The sequence below is a fragment of the Alligator sinensis genome, unplaced genomic scaffold, assembly GCF_000455745.1.
Source record: "Alligator sinensis unplaced genomic scaffold, ASM45574v1 scaffold2050_1, whole genome shotgun sequence".
NCBI lineage: Eukaryota > Metazoa > Chordata > Crocodylia > Alligatoridae > Alligator > Alligator sinensis.
The window spans coordinates 60,336-81,268 of record NW_005843574.1 but is presented as its reverse complement, the minus strand read 5'-3'; the positions used below and the strand labels follow the sequence as shown (position 1 = coordinate 81,268).

The 20,933-nt window shown below is 45.0% G+C and overlaps 2 long non-coding RNA genes across 2 annotated transcripts; one reads left to right on the top strand and one right to left on the bottom strand.

Moving 5' to 3' along the window:
* Positions 1-2,433: 2,433 nt before the first annotated feature.
* LOC102370131 lies at positions 2,434-4,885 on the bottom strand. The gene is made up of 2 exons (XR_325536.1): positions 4,790-4,885; positions 2,434-3,332 (listed from the first exon to the last, which is right to left on the bottom strand). It is a non-coding gene; the product is annotated as an uncharacterized LOC102370131 (long non-coding RNA).
* Positions 4,886-11,343: 6,458 nt separating this feature from the next.
* Positions 11,344-13,478, top strand: LOC102369973. Its single transcript, XR_325535.1, has 2 exons — positions 11,344-11,427; positions 13,240-13,478. It is a non-coding gene; the product is annotated as an uncharacterized LOC102369973 (long non-coding RNA).
* The last annotated feature ends 7,455 nt before the right edge of the window (positions 13,479-20,933 follow it).

The window sequence follows — 20,933 nt, the reverse complement described above, 5'->3', positions numbered from 1 at the left end:
GCAGGAAGAAGTCATGCCAGACCGACCTGATTGTATTCTGTGATGAGGTGACTGGCTGTGTGGATGTGGGGAGACTGCTCGATATGGTGTACTCAGATTTTAGCAAGGCCTTTGATATGGTCTCCCACAACATTTTTGCAGGCAAACAAAGGGAGTATGCGTTGATTGAATGGTCTGTATGGTGGATAGAAAAGTGGTTGAAGCATTGGGCTCAGAGAGTTGTAATCAAGGGGTCGATGTCTAGTTGGCCCCAGGTACTGTGTCCCAGAGGTTGGTGCTGGGGCCGGTTTTGTTCAAAGTCTTCATCAACAACCTGGAAGATGGGATGCAGTGCACCCTCAGCAAGCTTGCAACTGACAGCAAGCTGAGGGACGTAGTAGAGACCCTGGAGGGCAGGGGTAGGATTCAGAGTGAGCAAGACAAATTGGAGGATCGGTTGAAAAGGAATCTCCTGAGGTTCAACAAGGAGAAGTACAAAGACCTGCACATAGGATGGAACAATCCCACAGGACAGACTGGGGGCCGACTGTCTGGGCAGCAGCTCTGCAGAAAAGGACCTGAGGGTGATAGCAGACAAGAAGCTGAATAGGAGACATCAGCGTGCCATGAAGGCTGACAGCATCCTAGGCTGCATTGTGGAAGTGTTGCCAGTAGGCCATGGGAAGTGCTTCTTCTCTATGGAGAACTAGTGAGTCCTGTGGAGAAATCAGCCCCGAATCTGCCTCGCTGCTGTATCAGACAGCCCAACCCCAGCCCTGTGTTCCCTGCCAACGTGACTGGCTGGGCTGTTAAAATTTCAATGTTAGGGGGAACCTGCTCCTCTATTGTCTCAGGTTCCTGCCACTGCAGGTCGTGTGAGTACGCCTCTTACCTGGTCCAGCTGATGTCATTTGGAAGCACAGGGCTGCTTCTGGTGGTAACATGGTGATGGGGTTGCAGTAGGTGTATAAGAGTGAGGAAGGGGGAAGACACGTTTTGCAACACAGCCAACAAGCCAAGCAGCCTCCAGAGAAAGAGTTTGGTCAGACTCTGGATGTAATTGTGAATACCTTACTTGGATGTTAGCTAGTAACTTAGGAAGATGTGATCTAGAAGCGTGTAAAGGCTACCAAGCCACTTCTGATTGCTCAAGGTTTTTTGTGTTTTGATACTTCGCTGACCTGTACCCCTCCCCATGCTTACGCTCTCCAATCAATAAAGCTATCCATTATAGCAAGCCTTGATGTACCTGCTTGAGAAGGATTAGGTAAGCCTTTTAGCTCCATTGCTCAGCTGACTTAGGGAAGCTACTATTAATGCTTCAGGCTATAAGAAGCACCCAGATACAAGGTTGATGCAGACTAGCTCCTGGGTGGTGCCAGCGGTTACCCCAGGCTTGGGGGTGTACTCCAGGTTGGGCATTGGCCAGACGTAGGCACCCCAGGGGAGACACCTGAATCATGGTTCTGATTGGGTGCAGTGAGGTGGGTGGCTCAGCACAGAAGCGCCCTTTACTGGCCAATCACAAAGCCACATCTGGAGTCCTGGGTCCAGTTTTGGGCCCCCCACTACAAAAAGGATGTGGAGAAGTTGGAAAGAGTCCAGCGGAGGGTAAATAAATGGTTTGGGGGCTGGAGGATATGACTGGTGGGGAAAGACTGAGCGAACTGGGCTTATTTCATTTAGAGAAGAGGAGACTGAGAGGAGACGTAATAGCAGTCTTCAACTACGTGAAAGGTAGTTTGAAAGAGGCTAGGCTATTCTCAGTGGTGGCAGATGACAGAACAAGGAGCAATGGTCTCAGGTGGCAGCAAAGGAAGTTTACGTTAGATTTTAGGAAGAGCTTTCTCACTAAGAGGGTAGTAACACACTGGAACAGGTTACCCAGAGAGGTGGTGTAGTCTCCATCCTTGGGGTTTCCAAAACCCAGCTAGACAAAGCTTTGGCTGGGATAATCTATTTGGGGGTGGTCCTGCTTCAAGCAGGCCATAGAACTAGATGTGACCTCCTGAGGTCCTTTCCAACCCTCGTTGTCTACGATTCTATGAGTTCTGATTAGGATTGATATTTCTTAATTTGGATATGTTTTGGGTAAATCAGGTTGGAGGCTGAAATGACTGGGAGCAAAACCTGAGGTTCCTCTCTCTTTTTAATACTTAAGAAAGAAAGGGCTGGAGAGATTTCAGTGCTGGTATTATGTTTCTGGAAAGTAGATAGTGCAGTATTATCAGTCATGGTGCTGAGGCTGAAGAGGGCCAGGGGCTCTATATGAGAAAGAACAGCAAACACCCCATCTGGGTTAGGAGGAAAGATGATCCAGGGCTGAATTTCATCTCTGTGTAGGACTTTAGTGGGAACTGAGTCATGCTGCATGCTGGGGTCTGCACAGGAGGGAATTTCACCAGCACATTTGCAAATAAGGAATGGAGGGGGAAGCAACCCAGGAGGCAAATATTATGCTACAGAGGAATTTTAATGCACAGAAGAAATTGTGTGTACAAGACACAGAAGGAATACAGAGGAGGCAGCAAATATTCTCAAGGTTTGCCAAAAGGGCCACAAACGGGTTTCTACATCTGGCCCATTTCTACAAGGTGAACTTCTTTCTTTGCTGCTGCTGACGATTTTTCTACCAAACTGTTTCCATCTATCCATTCACTTCTTTTCTCCCTGAAAAATATCACGAGGCAAAGCACCATATAAGGAGGAGAATCAGCAGCTTCTCCATGATGCAGTTTGTGTAACCAAGTTTCTAGTTAGCAGCAAAGAATAAAAGACCATCTCTGTCCTGTTGACACCAAAGCCCTTTGACACCACTGTGGCTGTGTCCAGGGGTCTACAGTGGATTGCAAGTGGGCTCTAGGGAAGCAGAATCTTCCTTTCAAGTGACAGCACAGCATGTATGGACCTTAATGCTTAACAGTGCGGAGAATTAAAGGTTCCTAGAATGACAAATCAAAGTGTAGGAAACAGGTGGATGGGGGAGGGAGTCTTGTAGCAGTGCTGAGCCCTCACAAGGGAGGTGCTGAGTGCTTAGCACTGTTTAAAGCCATGTCCTTTGGGTGAGCCGTGAATCTGTATCTTGCTTTTAATGTCTTCGTTCATCGCAGTGCTGTGGATGTTTGAGCTGGATTTAGCATGGCCATCACCTTCCAGAGCTGTTCCTAACGGCGATACCAGGGGCCTGGATAACAGCATGGGCCCTGCCAAACTAGCCTTCCGTATCGGTCATAGCAGCAACACCAATATCGCCTTTGAGGGTAGGGGAGCCAATGAAAATCAGACTGGCCTGGGTAAAACAGGTCTTCAACTGTGTCTAGGCTGTCAAACATCTTGTTGGGATGGTGGTGAACCTGAAACACAACAGGGAGCAGAGGAAACACGATACATGTGCAGTTCTGATGGAAACAAGAGTTAAAACGTGGGTGCGACTCTCAGTGAAATCTGGTAGGGACCTGGAGACTGAAGTACTGAGCAGAGATATGCTGACCTCAGCCCTCATTTCTGCCTTTGTCACTGTTCTCCTTTCCTGCACCTTATCTATTTGCTGCACTTGCCCTCAGTCTCCCCCTTAAACAACACCTTCAAAACCTCACTTTCTTTTCCTGCAAAATGCTGCAGGGAATCACCCAATATGGGGAGAGAGGTGGGATATTGGGTATTGTTCCTTCTTTTCCATGTTTTGCAAGGGCTGAATATGTTTCCTGGTTTGGATTGGAGGAGCTTGAGTCTCTTTGTTTGAGCAAAACACAACCTGGACCCCTAAGTCAGGATTTTGATTGTCACTTTTGATTGGGCACACCTACATCTTGCACAAGACATGGCACATCATCACCTCAGCTGGTCCCTTTTCCACTCTGGCCATTAGTGTCCCAGATGCCCTTCAAATGCCATCGACACCTATGGGCTCCCTAATGACTGCCACCCACCAACTGCAACAAAAGAAAAAAGAAGGGGAAGACCCTGAGCAATGCAGAACGGGCAGTGCAGCTAAACTCACGCATTATTCGTTGGTGAAATGACAGCCATAGAAAGGCCAACTTACAAACAGTGATGGATCAGGGATGTGATGACCAAAGCCATCTGCTTCTGGTCACATGTTGGGTCCCAGTTCTTCTTCTCTGTCCCTTGCTCCAGTCCCTTTAAGCTGCTCTGCTGCCCAGCCCCTCTCCAGCCCCCTTCTCCTTGAAGCACTTACTGAAACTGGGGAACCCAGCCCTTGTCTCGGGGAAGAGTGCCACTTCCCATCAATTTTGGAAAATGTTTCATGCGAGCCGGGGGTAGGGACATGTAGGTAAAACTCTTAGTCCCTGACCCCTTGTAAGCCAGCGAAAACAGCAAAACTAGCAGCTGGTTTCAAAGTGATTTAACTAACCCTGAGCAGCTGAGAAGCTGCAACTGATATTTCTAATTACACACACACACAAAACCCCAATGGATTAGAACAACCATTCTGGTAATCTTTGTCCTGTCCCCAGCAATGCCAAGTAGCACTTGTTCTGAAAGCAGGAAGAAAACTTGGAAAGGATCCACCATGAGATTTTTTTCTGTACACAACTAAGTTAAAGTCTGGGCGTGAAGTTTGTCAGTCTCAACCTTTCAAACCCCCAATCCATAGTGACAAATAAGAACGACCATCCCAGAGTCCCATGTGTCTATCAGATTCCTGCCTTTTCTTTGAAAGCTTCTGCAGTTCTTTAGTACCCTACAATATCCCAAAGTAGATATGCAAGATTCAGTCCTAAAGTTAAATTATTGTTGAATTCAGAATCCCCATGGCTAAAAAGCGATTGAGTTGAATCAGACTTACCTGATTTTCTACAGGGAGTAAAACAAGAGAAGCGAGTAGAGAGCACTGGTTTGCAAGGCCTTTTATACAGCTTCTGAAACTACCTGGTGCACCAGAAACACCCTTTTGTGTTTATCAGATGCAAAACGTTCTGTTGTGGATGCCACACCTTTAGTGGAAATAATTGTTTTCCTTGTTTTTTCCTAATTAGTATCTGTTGTCTGCTTCCTGGTGTTCCACATGCACAGTCCAAGTGTTTTCCATGCAAAATATTTCTTGCCCAACTACATTCATGGTTTTATGGAGATGACTTAAGAGAGGTGACACTGGGAGAGGAGGGTCAAACTTGCTGACACACAGAGTTTCCTTTTGGGGGGAAAATTATCAGCTCTTCAAACGTAGAAATGAGCCTGATTCAGAACAGATGCAAATGTTTTCACCATTTACCACAAAGGTAGAGCAAACTGGCTGTTTTCTAAACATTTCGACATTGAAATCTTAAAGAACAGTTCCATAAATTAATTTTGTGTATAATAGTCCCACAAAGACCCAAAGAACTGCAAGGAAGGGGGAGGAGTGTCCCAGAGCTCCCGACACACACTCAGAAAGTGTTCAGAGTCATTCAGATGCTGGGTTGTACCTTAGAGAGGGTTTTCATGTTCCCCATCCGAAAATGCACTCAAGACACTTCAACTCTATCCCCAAAAGCCAGCATAGATTAAGTGTTCATGATCCTAGAGGAACTAATGGGATGTTTTAAGGTGAATTGGACTTTCCCATTGAGGATTTAATTTTTAGGAACTGTCAACCTCAGAGGAGAGGCGGACATTTTTTCATTTGAGCAACATGTGACATCCTATAACAAAGCTCTCTATCTTGTACTGTCTGCTGAACTTGACATCTCCATTAGCAGCTAAGAAACTTCTGGACTTGCTTTTTCCTCAGCAGTATTCTCCTCTTTCTGCACAAAGAAGGAAAAGAGAAAGGAGATGGCAGCATGATGTACGTGATCATGGGTTACTTCAGAAGATGATTCAGATGAATCTTGACCCAAAAAAACAAGGGAGATAAAGTCCAATATGCCAAACCTAATTTCATCAGAGATTGATAGCACTATTGTTATTTCACAACACGATCTCACAGGGCTTACTCAGTCAGTTGCTAGTTGCATACCTAGCAGTCAGGACTATCAACTTATATTAAGTCGTTTACTGGCAAGGCAATAATGTGTCCTTCCCTTCAATGTGCCACCTCTTATTTCCAAAGAAAATAAGGATAATAACAGCCACAGTGCATATTCTAATGTTCTCAGAATTTAGGAAATCAAAACACTTCATTAACACTCATTAAAGATGTTGCAGGGGAAAATTGTTGCATTACAACAAAGTTCATATTTGCCTACTGGAAGACACCCCTGTATGTAGCAATAGAGTCTCTAACAATGCAGACCGCCCTCGCTCATTTCTAAGCTTTAATTAGGTCGTGACTTGTTACAGCTTTAATTTTTTGAGGTTTTTAATTTGAATGTAATTTCCATTTAAAAACCAATGCAGGTTTCTTTCTCTTTTTGTAAAAAAATATATATTTTAAATTTTAGAACCCCCCACATTTAAGGCAATGGAGAAACTGGTGTTTCTTCTCTGATTGTTGTCACTGGAGAGTTTGAAAATCCAAATTAAATGGGCCTGTAAAACTAGTTTTGGTGTTATGTATGCTCTCCATAAGGAAACTGTTTCCATTATTCTACCAAAGTAGAAAAAACGGCGTCACTGGAAGCATCTGAGGAAACAATCATGCAGCACAACATTGGAAATACATAGATCAGGCACCTTCACAGAGCTGCTGAGTCCTCAGGACTGTCACATATGTTGGGGAGAGACCTGGGCGCTGACAGCTGCTGAAAGCCATGCTGGTAAACTCAGCTGTGCATTTGTATCTGGCTTTTCATTTCCAGCTCTCCGTCACTCCAGGACTTTCAAGCAGCTCGGCAATCTCCATTCTCCCCTGTAATCCTACAGGACAAAACCTTCATCATCTGATTTCAGGGGAAATGGAATAGGGCACTACTGCCTCCAGTTACATGCACAAATAGGATTGGACACAGGCCTCGGGCTCCCCTTTTTTCATAAAGACTTGTTTAAAAACCAGGTTTGCAAATCAGTTCTGCTTCAGATTCATTGGTCTTAATTTGACCATGCTTTTGATTAAACCAGGTTGGCAGTAGAAGCAACTGGGAGGGAGGCAACTACTCTTTTTTTTTAATAGTATAGGCGGAACGGGCTGGAGTGATTTCAGTGCTGGCATTATGTTTCTCCAGTGTAGAAAGTGCAGTATAATCAGTCATGGAGCAGCGGCGGAAAAGGACCAGGTGCTCTATATGAGAAAGAATAGCAAACACCTCACCCGGGCTAGGAGAAAAGTACAGGGCACACAATCATGTGTACAGGGCACACTAACAGGGCTGATTTTCTTCTCTGTGTAGGACTTCAATGTGAATTAAGTCATGCAGTGTGCTGGGCTGAGAACATGAGAAAATTTCACCAACAGGTTTGCAAATAAAGAATGGAGGGGAAAAGAAACCCAGGAGGCAAATATTATTCTGCAAAGTAATGTTAATGCACAGAAGAAATTGAGTTATACAGACACAGAAGGGATACAGAGGAGAGAGCAAATACTCCCAAATTTTTACTACCAAGCTGTTTCCATCTATTTATTTACCTTTTTTTTCCTGGAATATTGGCACATGAGAAAAAGCAGCAGGAAAAGAGGGGAATCAGCAGATAGTCCATGATACAGTTTGTGTAGCCAAGATTAAGCAAAAGAAGCAAAAGATAAAAGATAAAAGAGCTTCTCTTTCCTGTTCACACCAAAACCCTTCTGCACCGCTGTGACTATGTCAAGTGGTCTGCAATGGATTACAAGTGAACTCTACGGGAGCAGAGACTTCCTTTTAAATGACAGCAAAGCGTGGAAAGGCCTTAATGTGTAATGACGCAGATAATGCAAAGTTCCTAGAGGGACAAAGCAAAGTGTAGGAAACAGGTGTATGGGGGAGGGAGTCTTCCAGCAACGCAAAGCCCTCACAATGGAGGTACTGAGTGCTTAGCACTGCTCCAGGCCATGTCCTTCGGGTCAGTCATGAATCTGTATCTTGTTTTTCATGTCTGTGTTGCTCCAAATGCCATGAATATTTGATCTGTATTTAGCATGGCCAGAACCTTCCATATCTGCCCCTACCGCGCCACAAAGGGCAACAGCACATACCCTGCCAAATTAGCTGTCCAGTGCATGGATCATAGCAACAATAATAACATGGCTTTCTGCGGCGGGGTCTCCAACAACAGGATGAGTCCTGGTAGCACAGGTCTCCCAACATGCCTAGGCTGTCAGACATCTTCCTGTGCTGGAGGTGAATCTGAAACGCACAGAAGGGGCAGAGGAAACATGACACATGTGCTGTTCTGATGGGATCAAGGGTCAAAACTTGGGTGTGACTCTCAGGGAAAACTGGTAGGGACCTGGAGATTGGGGGACTGAGCAGTAAAATGCTGACCTCAGCCCTCCTTTCTGCCTCTCCTTTTCTCCCCCTCATCTCTTTGCTGCACTTGCCCTCAGCCTCTCCCCTAAAAAACAGCTTTGAAGCCTTCTCACTTTCTTTGCCTGAAAAATGCTGCCTGGAAAGCAGGCTCCAGCTGCAGCAGGAGTGGGGGAGGCAGCCTTTCATCCAGGCCTAGGCAGCCCCTGGCCCGATGGCGCCGGCACCCAGGCCTAGGCAGCCCCTGGCCCGATGGCGCAGGCACAGTCCTGGTACGTGGGGAATGTGCATTCACTTCAGGACCCAGAACCCAAGTCTTCCTCTTTCTGTCTCCGACCACTGGGATCTGGGGGCGAAGGTGGATTGCACCTCTGACACTTGTTGCACTGCACGAAGGATTCAGCCTTAGGCAGTTGGCAGTTCTGGATCCCACAATCCCAGGAAATGTCAGGGCTGCAAGGAATCACCCCAATTGGGGAGAGAGGTGGGGTTTTGGATATTACTCCCTCTGTTCTGGGCTTTTCAGTGGCGGAACTTGCTACCTGGTTTGGATTGTAGGAGCTTGAGTCTCTTCATTTGAACTAAGGGGGCTATGGAAACCTAACTCAGGATTTTGATTGTCTCTCCTGACTGCACACACCTACACTTTGCATAAGACATGGCAGCATTGCCGCAGCTGGGTTCCTTTTTCACTCTGGCCATTAGTGTCCCAAATGCCCTTGAAATGCCAACCTCACTTGAGGAAATCCTAATTCCTGCCAACAAACCAACTGCAACAAAGGCAACAAAAGCAACAAAAACAAGAGAAAGACCTTAAACATTGCTGAAAATCAATAAATACATGTGCAAGATCATTTTTTTTAAATATAAAACTTAAATAGCTCTAAGAGATTGAGCCGAATTGGACTTACCTGGCTCACCAAAGATAAAAGATGAGAAGTGAATGAAGCATCCTCATCTGTGAGCTCTTTTATACAGTTGTCAGACCTCCGGAAGCGTCTGAGGCATCTTTTATACCTGACATCCTTATTAGCTACAAAACATGCGTGTGTCATGTGTGCCAACCCTCCAAATACTGTAATTGTTTCACTCCATGTTTGTAATTATTGTGTTTTTTTACTTTAGCTTGTGACTGGCAAATAACTGCCCCCCAGGTGTCTTTTAAATTAAAAGTTTATGGGTCAACCTTCTTCCTGGTCTTGCTCTATGGAATCCATTGGAGTTGGAGGATTGTGGGTAAGTCTGCAGGGTACGCAGAGCAGTCGTAGGTGGGACCAATTGTTCTCGTGTGCATGAATCCAATTTGCTCCACAGTCTTATATGCTGGGTTTTCTGAAACTCCAATGGGGAAGGAGCCATTGTATAGCATGGTCAGGTGCGCATCTGAAATTTTCTGATTCTGTGGTCACCAAAACCCATGGACATCAGACCATTGACCTGTGGAAGGATTCAGATGATTCACACATCTTGTGAACCCCACTTACACTTTTTAAAAACCTGGAGTGTTGAACTTTAATTGTGTATTATTTAATTTTTTTTTCTGTTATTTTGTATTCTTTTGGCTTTGCTCTGTATTTCCCTGCATGTCAATTAAAATTTCATTTGTTTAATGACTGCCAGTGGTTTCACCAATGCAGCAGGATCAGGATTCAGAACAGAAGACTACTGCTGAGCTGCCTGCTGGCAAATTCTGAGGATGGTATTAGGAGAAAAGAAAGCATGGGGCCTTATGAAAGCTCTGAATTACAGCTGTAAAACTGTATGATATGGATGTCCTTGACTTTTTCCATAGCTAGGCAAGACACTTATTGGCAACTTCATATTTTCCAAATGCAAAGCCTAATAAGATATGCAAGCGAGACAAAAAAAATTCCTGGTCATCTGGGAGCTGCAGATGGAGAGGGTCCAAAGAGACAATATGGTTATGTTCTGCTTCAATACTCTTCTCCTTCACCTGCCCTCATCCACTGTAAGACACCTGCGACCTTCTGGATGGACCTACGATCTGTCCTGTGTGGCATTTCTTGTGTTCTTACTGAGGTGAAGTGTGTTGAGGTGATGAAGCTAATCTGAACCCTGACCAGACTTGGTGTGTGGCAGGAGCCACGTTTGGCAAGGAGCTTCCCACCTTCTAACAGAACAACACCTCAAGAAAGTTTTCATTTAATTTGAGGAAGAAAAAGAGTCTTTCCCTCTTTGTCTCTTTCGAGTGCTCTAGATGTTTATTGCTGTGCTAAGTGATACCAGGTCTGTGAAATCTTAAAGGAAATAGTTTACAAAAAAGGGACAGAAACCGACTGATCATTTTATAATGCAAATTAAAAAGCCCCAAATTCTGAGGCCATAATAACTCATGACCTAATTAAGACTTAAAAACCAGCAAGCTTGATTTGCATTTTCAATGTATCCGTATTGCTAGATACAGGGGTGTCTTCCAGTAGGAAAGTATGACATTTGTAGAAATGCAATGATTTGCCCCTGTAATGATTGTTAATGTAGTGCATCCTAAGTTCTGAGAGGATTAGAATATCCTCTGTGTCTGTTATTATCCTTATTTTTTATTAAACTAAGCAGTGGGACATTGAGGTGAAGGTCACATTATTGCCACTAAATGACTTTAGACACTTGATAGTCCTGACTGCATCTTGTGCAACCTTCAGCCCACTGAGTGAGTCCTGTGAGATTGTGTTGCAAGATAACGGTAGCACTTTGCCGGATTAAATAAGGCTTGGCATTTTGGACTTGTAAATGTGTCATTAACAAGAGTATAATTATTTCAGAGGCACATCCATGTTTGGCTTTCACGTCTCTTGTTTTTTTGGGTCGAGTTTCTTCTGAATCATCTTTCGGAGTAAACAATGACTAAGTACATCATGTTGCCATCTCCTTTCTCTTTTCCGTCTTTGTGGAGGAAGAGAATTCTGCTGAGGACAGCTTATAATCAGAAAAAAAAAACAAGGAAAACAATTATTTCAATGAAAGGTGTGGCATCCACAACAGAACGTTTTGCATCTGAATAAAGGGTGTTTAGCATGTACCAAGCAGTTTCTGAAGCTGTATAAAAGGACTCACAAAACACTGCTCTTTACTCACTTCTCTTGATTTACTCTCTGTTATAAATCAGGTAAGTCTGATTCAGTTCAATCTCTTTTTTAACTATGGGGATGCTGTGTTAAACAATTTTGAACATTAGGACTGAATCTTGCCTATATACGTTGCAATATTTTAGGATTTTAAAGGGAACTAAAGAATGGCAGAATGAGAACTAAACAAAACTAATGGGAATTAAAGGGAACTAAAGAACTAACGTTTGGCTGTTTGAATCATTGAGACAAACTTCATATTCAGCTTTTAATTGCAGAAGCTTTCAAAGAAATGGCAGAAATTTGATAGACACATGGGAATTTGGGATGATAATCTTTTTCTCCCCTAAGGATTAGGTGTTTGAATTAGCTTTTAACTTAGTTGTGTACAGAAGAAATTCCACAGTGCATCCTTTCCAAGTTTTCTATCTGCTTTCAGAAGCAAGTGCTACTTAGCAGTATTGGGGAAAGGACAAAAGATTAACAGAATTGCTCACCTGATGCACTGGGTTTTTTGATGTGTAATTAGAAATATCAGGTACCATAACACTTTCTTTTTCCATGTATTTGTTAGCAAATTTGCTGACTCATAAGGGGTCAGTCACCAAGAATGTTTCTCACATGTCTCTATGTCGGCCTGCATGAAATGTTTTTCAGAAATGATAGGAAGTGGCACTCTTCCCCCCAAAAAGAGCTGAGTTCCCCAGCTTTGAGGGGGCTGGAGAGGGGCTGGTCAGCAGAGCAGTTTAAGGGTAGCAAGGGACAGAGAAGAAGAACTGGGACCCAGCATGTGACCAGAAGCAGAGGGATCTGATGATCCAAGCCCTCATTGATCTCCAAGTTGGCCTTTCTATGGCTGTCATTGCAACCAGCAATAAGTCTTGACTCTTACTGCACTGGAGCTTCAGCATTGCTCAGGGTCTTTCCGTTGCTTTTGTTGCTTTTTTTGCAGTTGGTGGGTGGCAAGAATTGGGGGCCCACCACTGAGGTTGGCATTTCAAGGGCATTTGGGACACTAATGACCAGAGTGAAAGAGGGACCCAGCAGAGGTGATGCTGTGCCATCTCTTGTGAAAAGTGGAGGTGTGCACAGACAGGAGTGAAATCCAAATCCTGAGTTAGGTGTCCATGGCTCCATTAGCTCATCTCTGTGAATCCAAACCAGGCAATGTGCTCAGGCACTGCAAAGTCATGAAGAGAGGGAGCAATATTTGGCATCTCACTTCTCTTCCCAGCTCAGGTGATTCCCTGCATCCCTGATTTGCCTGGGACGGTGAGATCCATAACTGGAAACTGTCTAAGGGTGAATCCTCCTGAAGTGCAAAAAACATCAGACGTGGATATACACCTTCGACCCCCAGATCCCAGTGGTAGGGGACAGAAAGAGGAAGGCTTGGGTTCTGGATCCTGAAGTGAATGCACATTCCCCACGTTCCAGGACTGTCCCTGCACCATTGGTCCAGGGGCTGCCTAGGCCTGGAGTAAAGGCTCCCTGCCCCACTCCTCCTGCAGCTGCCCTACACAGCCCTGGAACCTGCTTCCCAGCCAGGAATGCACATCCCCCACGTCCCAGGACTGTGCCAGCCTCATCGGTCCAGGGGCCCAATGCGAGAAGGTTTTGAAGCTGTTGTATAGGGGAGAGGCTGAGGGGAAGTGCAGTAAGCAGACAACAGGGAGGAAAGGAGAGCAGTGACACAGGCAGAAAGGAGGGCGGAGGTCATCATTTTCCTGCTCCATCCCCCCAGTCTCCGGGTCCCTGCCAGATTTCCCTGAGACTCGCACCCAAGTTTGAACCCTTGATCCCATCAGAACTGCAGTTGTGTCACGTTTCCTCTGCTCCCTGCTGTGTTTCAGGTTCACTTCCAGCACACCAAGATGTTTGACAGCCTGGACATGATTGAAGACCTGCATTACCCGGGCCAGTCTGACTGTTTTCCCCACCAGCGTAGAAGGCCACCATACACGTGTTGTTGCTATGACCAATGGGGAAGGCTGGTCTGGCGAGGTTGCTGCTGGTCTGCACCCCCCTGGTGGTGCCGTTAGGGTGGCTCTGGAAAGGGCTGGCCATGCTAAATGCAGCTAGAATATCCATGGAATTAAGATACAGACTTACAACTGACCCGAAGGACATGGCTTGGAGCAGTGCTAAACACTCAGCACCTCCATTGTGATGGGCTTCACATTGCTAGAAGACTCCCCCCGCATACACCTGTTTCCTACACTTTGCTTTCTCACTCTAGGAACTTTGAATTGTCTGTGCTGTTAAGCATTGAGACCGCTTCATGCTGTGCTGTCCTTTAAAAGGAAGCCTCTGCTATCCATTGCAGACCACATGATACAGCCACAGTTATCAGAAGGGTTTTTGTGTCAACAGGAAGGAGAAGCATGTCTATCCTTTGCTTCTAACTTGAAACTTGGCTGCAGAATCTGCATCATGGGGAAGCTACTTATTCCCCTCTTTACCTGGTGCTTTTCCTCATTTGACATAATTCTGGGAGAAAAGTAGTAAATAAATAGATGGAACCAGCTAGGTAGTAAAAGTCAGCAGCTGCAAAGAAAGAAGCACACCTTGTACAAAATGGGCCGGACGTAGTATCCCAGTTGTGATCCTTTGGCAAACCTTGGGAATATTTGCTCTCTCCTCTGGATCCCTTCTGTGTCTGCATACTCAATTTCTTCTGTGCATTAAAATTACTTTGTAGCATTATATTTGCCTCCTGGGGTATTTTCCCTCCCATTCCTTATTTGCAAACCTGCTGATGAAATTCCCTCCTGTGCAGAGCCCCGCACGCAGCGTGACTTAAGCCCCTTTGAAGTCCTACAGAAAGAAGATAATCAGACCTGGAGCATGTCTATGTGCTCTCTTTTTCCCTCCTAGCCCAGATGGGGGCCTGTTTGCATCCCTGTGTCATCATGTCATTGGAGGCAGTAGTGCCCTATTGCATTTCCACAGAACTCAGAATTGGAAGGTTTCCTCCAGCGCATTTACAAAAGATGCTAAAAGTGCGTAGTGGCAAAAGTTGTGCTAGTGCACTAATGCATGGTAGCATTAAACTACTGCACATTAGTAACACTTGAAAGATGTGCCCTGGTGCTACTGTGCAGCAGTGTTGATTTCCACCCATTATGTTAATGCCCGTTATTAGCAGGGCTTTTTACACCACAGTCTTTGGCACAAGGCACTGAGCACTTTTAGAATTATAAACCATATATCTTACAAGACATTAAAACACCTTGACTCCCACTATCGTGTGACTGGAGTCAATGACTCTTGTTTTCCAATTCCAAAATCTGTTTTGTACCTATAGGCCTATAATAGATGAGTGGAGGAGAACATGACAGTTATTCTAGCTATAGGTTAGCCGCTAGTGACTTTATAGTGAAGATGCAACAGGATTTCAGTTTATGATCCACTTACTCCAAAGGCCCAAAGGCATGTGCAGCAAGATTGGTTTGCAGATTCATTTTATAGATATAGATATAAGCTAGCAAGACAGACTCATGTGCTAACAGTTCCTATATATTGCCCTTAAGAAGCAGATAGGCTTACAGTCTTGTCCCAGGGCTAGCCTGTCCTTACATTATTTCTGGTAAAGCAGGAAAAAATCTCGGCTAGGGACAGACATTACACGTAAACCAGTTTAAGTGATCAGAAACTGGTTTAAACCTGTAACAGGCTGCAGGGCTGTGTGGGGCAGCTACAGCAGGAGTGGGGGAGGCAGCCTTTAGTCCAGGCCTAGGCAGCCCCTGGCCCGATGGTGCAGGCACAGTCCTGGGAGGTGGGGAATGTGCATTCACTTCAGGACTCAGACCCCATGTCTTCCTCTTTCTGCCCCCTGCCACTGGGATCTGGGGGTGAAGGTGGATTCCACCACTGATACTTGTTGCACTGCAGGAAGGATTCAGTTTTAGGCAGTTTTGGATTGTGGAATCCAGTTGTGGATTATACAATCCCAGGCAAAATCAGGGCTGCTGGGAATAATCCCAGTTGGGGACAGAGGTGGGATTTTAGATATTGCTCCCTCTCTTCCTGGCTTTGCAGTGTCTGAACATGCTGCCTGGTTTGGATTGTAGGACCTTGAGTCTGAACATTTGAGCTAAAGGGACCATGGACACCTAACTCAGGATTTTGACTGTCACTCCTGACTGCGCACATCTACAGTTTGCACAAAACACAGCACAGCATCACCTCAGCTGTGTACCTCTTTCACTCCAGCCATTAGTGTCCAAAATACCCTTCAAATGCCAAGCTCCCAGGCTGTGAGCCCCTAATTCCTGCCACCCACCAACTGCAATATAAAACCCAGAACAAATGAAAGACCCTGAGCAATGCTGAAAACCAATGAACAGAACTGCAAGATCAGTTTTTAAATTACAGCGGAAAGAAAGATACTTGTAAGAGATCAAGCTGAATTGGACTTACCTGGCTCACCGAAGAAAGAAGTCAAGTGATTAAAACATCTGTATCTGTGAGAACTTTTATAAAGTTCTCAGACTGCCGGGAGTGTTTGCGGCATCTTCTGTACTTGAGGTGAAAAACATGCGTGTGTTGTGTGTGCCAAACCGCCAAACACTGTAATTGTTTCGCTCCATGTTTGTTATTACTGTGTTTTTTAATTTAGTTGAGGACTGGCAAATTATACTCCCCCACGTGTCTTTTAAATTAATAGTTTATGGGTCAACATTTTTCCTGGTCCTGCTCTATGGACTTCATTGGAGTCAGAGGATTTGGGGTACGTCTGCAGGGTACGCAGAGTAGTCGTAGGCGGGACCATTTGCTCTCATGTGCATGAATCCAGTTTGGTCCACAGTCTTATGTGGGGGGAGGAGGGCTTCTCAAACTCAAACAGGAGGAAGAGCCATTGTTTAGTATGCTCAGGTGCACACCTGAAATTTTCTGGTTCAGTGCCCACCAAAACCCATGGGCGTCAGTGCATTGACTGGTGGAAGGACTGACATGCTTCATATGTATTGTGAACCCCACCTATGATTTTTATAACTTCTGGAGTGCCTTAAGCTTTGACTGTGTATTATTTCACTTTTTCTTAAGGGTTTTTCTGGGTGGGGGTTGGTTGGTTTTTCTGGGTGGGGGTCTCCAGGCTAAATTCTCCCCTTATGTCAATGAGAGATTTATTTATTTATTAATCTCCAGTGGTTTTACCAATGCAGCAACAGCAGGGTTCATGGCAGAAGCCTATTGCTGCGTTGCTTGCCGGTGATGGCAGGGCATGGTTGCAAGAGAACAGAAAGCATGGGGTGTTATGAAATGCCTGAGTAACAACTTTGAAGCTGTATGAGATGAACGTCCTCGACCCCTCGACTTTTTCCATACCGAACTAAGGCAGTTGTTGGCAAGCTCATATATTCCAAATAGAAAACCTGGGAAGATATACAAATGAGAGACAAAGAAACCCCGTTCCTGCTCATCTGGGAGCTGCAGAGGGAGGGTCAGGGAAGAGAACAGTGTGGTTTTGTTCTGCTTCAATATTCTTCGCCTTAGCTTGCCCTTTGCCACTGGAAGACAGCTGCGCCCTTCTGCATGGACCCAGGATCTGTCCCGTGTGGCATTTCTTGTCTTCTTACTGAGGTGAAATGAGCTGACATGACTGAGCTAATGTGAACCCTGCCCAGACTTGGTGTGTGGTGGGAGCCACGTTTTGCAAAGAGCTTCCCACCCTTTTACAGAACAGGTCTCCAAGAAAGTTTTCATTTAATTTGAACCAAGGGAATTCTCTCTCTCTCTCTGTCTTTTGAACACCCTAGAAGTTGAGAGCTGTGTTAAGTGTTACCACCAGCAGATCTGGGCTGTGAAACTTTAAATACAATTTCTTACAGAAAAAAGGTAGAAATTGGCTGCTGCTTTTAAAATGCAATTTAGAAAGCCCCAAATTCCAAGGCTATAATAACACATGACCTAATTAAGGCTTTACAATGAGTGAATTTGATTTGCATATTTAAAATGTCTCTACTGATACATACAGGGGTGTGTCCAGTAGGAAAATTTGAGCTTTGTAGTAATTTAATGATTTTCTCCTATAAGAGCTTTAATGACAGTTAATGAAGTGCTTCAATTTTCTAAATTCTGAGAATATTAGAATATCCACTGTGTCTGTGATTAGCCCTATTTTCAGTGAAACTAAGCCGTGACAGGGTGGGATGAAGTCATGTTATGGCCAGGAAATTTGTTAATAAATTTGATATTTCTGACTCCCACACGTGAACCTGCAACTGCGTGCAGCCTGTGAGACTGTGTTGCAAGATAAGTTTATGCTATGTGCTATTAAATAAGGTTTGGCATTTTGGACTTCTAAATGTGTCATGAACAAGGGTATAATTATTTCAGAGCCACGTCCATGTTTGGCTTTCATGTCTCTTGTTTTTTTGGGTCAAGTTTCTCCTGGACCATCTTCGGAAGTAAAGAACGAGGTAGTACATCATGTGGCCATCTTCTTTCACTTCACCTACTTTGTGCAGAAGAGGAAAACACTGCTGTGGAAAAAGCAAGTGTGGAAATTTCTTGTCTGCTAGTGGAGATGTCACATTGACAAGTTCAGTAGATAGTACAAAGTGGAAAGCTTTTTTATAAGATGCTACAGGCTGTTCAAATGAAAACAATTCTACTTCTCCTCAGCGGTTGATAGTTCCGGAGAATAAAATCTTAATGGGAAAGCCCTGTTCTCTTTAAAATATCCTGTTAGTTCCTCTAGGAACATGAACACTTGATCTGTGCAGGTTTTTTTGAGGATGGAGATGAAGTGTATGGAGTGGAATATGAGTGTGTTGGGCTTGTCAGAAGAAGGGCCAGGGAAAGTGAAAACCCTTGTCTAAGGTACAACCCAGCATCTGAATGACCCTGAACACTTTCTGAGTGTGTGTCGGGAGCTCTGGGACAGTCCTCTCCCTTCCTCGCAGTTCATTGAGTCTTTGTGGCACTATTATAAACAAAATTAATTTATGGAAATGTTATTTACGATGTCAATGTCAAAATGTGTAGAAAACAGCCTGTTAGCTCTACCTTTGTGGTAAATGGTGAATATATTGGCTTCTGTTCTGTATCAAGCTCAATGCCAAGTTCAAAGTGCTGAAGAATTTCCTCAAAAAAGGAAAACTTGAGTTTCAGTCAGTTTTCCCCTACCCTCCCAGTAGTAAATCTATTAAGTCAGCTCCAAAAGACGAAGAATGTAGTTTCCCCAGAAATGTTTAGGGTGGTATAAACATGCAATGTGCATGTGGAGGCAGGGGACAAAATTAATAATCACAAGCAACCAGGAAAACAATAATTTCAGTTGAAGGCGTGGCATCCAAACCAGAATGTTTTGAATCTGATAAGGGAAAAATGAGTGTCTTGCATGCACCACGACTTTTCAGAAGCTGCATAAAAGGACCCGCACACCCGTGCTCTTTACTCGCTTCCGTTGCTTTACTGTCCGTGGAAAATCAGGTTAGTCCTGTTCAACTCAATTCTTTTAACTGTGGCGATATTACGTTCAACAATCTTTTAACATTAGGACTGTTTCTTCTACATATATTCTAGGATGTTTTAGGGTATGAAGGAGCACTGAAGAACTGGCCAAGCTTTCCAATTAAAGGCAGCAGTTTGACAGACACATGGGAATTTGGGATACTCACTCTACTTTTTTTTAATAAGTAATGGGTGTTTGAATGATTGAGACTGACAAACTTCACACCCAGCTTTTAACTTAGTTGTGCAAAGAAGGATTTCCACAGTGCATCCTTTCTAAGTTTTCTTCCTGCTTTTGGAAGCAAGTTGTACTTGGTATTATTGGGGACAGGAGAAAGATTAACAGAATTGCTGTTCTGAATTATTGGGTTTCTTTGTGTTTGATTAAAATTAGAGGATAAGTGGGGTGGAGAGGGGCTGGTCATCAGAGCAGCTTAAGGGGAAGGAGCAAGGTACAGAGAAGAAGAACTGGGACCCAACATGTGACCAGAAGCAGAGGGAGAAGGTCATCACATCCCTGATATTGGCCTTTATATGACTGTCTTTACAACCATCACTAAGGTATGGCTCTTACTGCACTACACCTTGCTCAGGGTCTTTCTTTCTTTTTGCTGCTTTTGTTGCAGTAGGTGGGTGGCAGGCATTAGAGAGCCCACAGCTGAGGTTGGCAATTCAAGGGCATTTGGGACACTAAAGGCAAGAATGAAAGAGGGACCATCTGAGGCAATGCTGTGCCATGTCTTGTGCAAAGTGTAGTCAGGAGTGACAATCCAAATACTGACTTAGGTGTCCTGGCCCCCGTTAGATCAAATGAAGGGACTCAAGCCCCTCCAATTCAAACAAGGCAGTGTGTTCAGCCTTTTAACACCCCAGAGCATATGGAGCAATATCTGACATCCCTCCTCTATCCCCAACTGAGGTGATTCTCTGTGGCCCAGGTCTTTCCCCCAGTCTTTGCCCAGGATTGTGGGACCCATAACTGGAAACTGCCTACAGATGAATCCTTCCTGCAGTGCAACAAATATCAGTGGTGGAATCCACCTTTGCCCCCAGATCTCAGTGGCAGGAGACAGGAAGAGGAAGACTTGGGTTCTGGGTCCTGAAGTGAATGCACATTCCCCACGTCCCAGGACTGTGCCTGCACCATTGGGCCAGGGGCTGCCTAGGCCTGGACTCCCTCCCCCATCCCTGCTGTAGCTGCCCTGCATGGAAAGAAAGTGAGAAGGCTTTAAAACATTTTTTTTTAGGGCAGAGGCTGAGGGCAGGTGCAGCAAAGAGATGAGGGGGAGGAAAGGAGAGCAGTGAAAGAGAGGTCCCCTCCATGTCCCGGTCTCTGGGTCCCTACCAGATGTCCCAAACAGTCGCGCACAAGTTTTGACCCTTGATCCCGTTAGAACTGCACATGTGTCATGTTTCCTCTGCTCCCTGCTCTGTTTCAGGTTAGGCTCCAGCACAGCAAGATGTTTGACAGCCTGGACATGATCAAGGGCCTGTCTTACCAGGGCCAGTCTGGCTGTTTTCTCTACCAGCGTAGAAGGCCACCGTATACATGTTGTTGCTATGACCAATGTAGAAGGCTGGTCTGGCGAGGTTGCTGCTGGTCCATATCCCCCTGGTGGTGCCGTCAGGGTAGCTCTGGAGGCTGCTGGCCATGCTAAATGCAGCTTGAATATCCACGGCACTTGGAGCAACACAGATATGAAAAGCAAGATATAGATTCACAGCTGATAAGAAGGACATATAGATTCACAGCTGATCTGAAGTCTTTAAAGCATTTTTTAAATTTTTTTTTTTAGGGGAGAGGCTGAGGGCAAGTGCAGCAAAGGACAAGGGGGAGGAAAGGAGAGCACTGACAGTGACAGAGAGATCCTCTCCATCTCCCAGTCCCCGGGTCCCTACCAGATGTCTGAGAGAGTTGCACACAAGTTTCGACCTTTGATCCCACAAGAACTGCACATGTGTCATGTTTCCTCTGCTCCCCGCTGTGTTTCAGGTTCCCCTCCAGCACAGCAAGATGTTTGACAGCCTGGACATGATCGAAGACCTATCTTACCAGGGCCAATCTGACTGTTTTCCCCACCAGCAT